Source organism: Neopelma chrysocephalum, unplaced genomic scaffold (assembly GCF_003984885.1).
Source record: "Neopelma chrysocephalum unplaced genomic scaffold, ASM398488v2 Primary Assembly neopelma1_95674, whole genome shotgun sequence".
Classification (NCBI taxonomy): Eukaryota; Metazoa; Chordata; class Aves; order Passeriformes; family Pipridae; genus Neopelma; species Neopelma chrysocephalum.
Genome location: NW_020924338.1, coordinates 1 through 1,955, shown reverse-complemented (window position 1 = coordinate 1,955; position 1,955 = coordinate 1). Strand labels below are relative to the sequence as shown.

Here is a 1,955-nt window from a genome sequence, read left to right as displayed (position 1 = left end):
TGGGGTGCCAAGGGTGTGAGGTCCCAGGGGTCCAGAGGGCCGGGAGTCTGGGATGCCGAGGCTGTGGGGTGCTGTGGGTCCAGGGATGTGGGGTACCAAAGGTGTGTGGTGCCAGGGGTCCGGAGGGCCGGGAATCTGGGATACCAAGGCTGTGGGGTGCTGTGGGTCCAGGGATGTGGGGTACCAAGGGTATGGGGGGTCCGGGGGGCTGCGATACCAAGGGTATGAGGTGCTGCTTGACTCTGGGGTGCCAAGGGCGTGCGGTGCCAGGGGTCCGGGGCTCACGTCACTCCCCCCCCGTCCCCGCAGTCCCCCGGCCCCAGCCACTACGCCCCGGTGAGGAGCGACGTGTTCCTGCCGCGCTCCCCCCGCTGCACCATCGTGGGGCGCACGGAACCCCCCAAGGCCGCCGCCACCCCCGGCCCCAGCGACTACAGCCCCCCGCAGGTGAGCGGGGACGGGGACCCCGGGGGCGGGGGGCGGTTCTGGGGGACGGGGTTACCCACAGTCCACCATCACCCCCCCCCGTCACCCTGCCCCTGTCCCCCCCGCAGGTCCGGCGCCAAGGGGTGACCTTCGGGGTGAAGCACTCGGAATTCCGGGCCCCCGTGATGATGGACGCCATGGATTAGGGGACGTGTGGGTGGCAGAGCCCACCTGCGACAGACGGACAAACACGACCCTGCAGCAGCAGCAGCAGAACCCCCCCGCGCCCCTTCTGTCCCGCTGCGCCGCACGGGGGGAGGAGGGCTGGGGTGTGAGGGGGTGTCAGGGGGTGTCGGGCCCCCCTAAAAGCCGCCCTTTCCCCATCCCGAGTCCTCCCCTCTCGGGGGAGACGCTGGCGAGGCCGTGGGACCCCAGAGCCCCTCGGCGGGGCGGGATGTGCCGGGATGTGCGGGATGTGCTGCCCACACGGGTACCCGCCCTCTCCCTGCTCCAGCCCCTCCCTTCCCCATCCCAATCCCACCCCATGCCCTCCCCTTCCCAACCCCATCCTCATCACCTCTCCACACCCATTCCCATCCCCGTCTGACCGCATCCTCCTCCCATTCCCATCCCCATCTGACCGCATCCTCCTCCCATTCCCATCCTCGTCTGACCCCCTCCTCCTCCCATTCCCATTCCACCCGTGACCGCGGGGCACGGGGGGCTCTGGGAGGGAGGGGACCCTCATTAGCACAGCGCCGTGGGGACTCCCCCCCTCCCCTCCTCGTTCTGTGGGGTCTGTGGGGTCTGTTGGGGGTCCCTGGCAGGTCGTGCCCCAGCAGAGCCCTCGGGCATCACCCGTGACTGTCCAGGGGGAATGAGGGACCCGGGGGGCCCCACCCGTGTCACCCCCCCCGTGTGACCCCCCGCAGCCTCTCCCGTGCCCCACTCGCTGCCCCGGGATCAGAGTCCACCGCTGGAGCCGCGTCGTCGCCCGCGGGCACCGGGCGCGGGGCCAGGCCTGGCACGGGCAGGTCCCGGCAGCGCCGGCGGGAGGTGCGGCCGTGCGGGAAGCGGGTGCGGCCCTGGGGGGGACAGAGGTGAGGCTGTGGGGGACAGAGGTGAGGCCCTGGGGGTGCCGGGGTGCGGCCCTGGGGGTGCCGGGGTGCAGCTGTGTGGACACGGGGTGCGGTCGGGGAGGGTTCGGGGCGCGGCCGCGCGGGGCCGGGAGCCGTCGGTGCCAGATCGGGGTGTCACCGGTGCCGTATCGCGGTGCCAGCCGTCCCAAATCGGAGTGCCAGCCGTCCCAAATCGGAGTGCCAGCCGTCCCCAAGCCGGGGCGCCAGCTCAGCGGGACCGCGATGGACCCCCCGAGCCCCCTCCCGACCCTGATCCGCAAGAAGCGGGACGGGGAGCGCCTGGAGGACGCGGAGATCCGGAGCTTCGTGCGCGGCGTCACCGAGGGCACTGCCCAGCAGGGCCAGATCGGTGCGGGCGGGGCCGGGGAGGGCATCCCGGGGGCGGGGGGG

General features: G+C 72.7%; 1 long non-coding RNA gene across 1 annotated transcript; it reads left to right on the top strand.

Moving 5' to 3' along the window:
* Window positions 1-309: 309 nt before the first annotated feature.
* LOC113980928 lies at window positions 310-696 on the top strand. Its single transcript, XR_003538252.1, has 2 exons — window positions 310-447; window positions 555-696. It is a non-coding gene; the product is annotated as an uncharacterized LOC113980928 (long non-coding RNA).
* The last annotated feature ends 1,259 nt before the right edge of the window (window positions 697-1,955 follow it).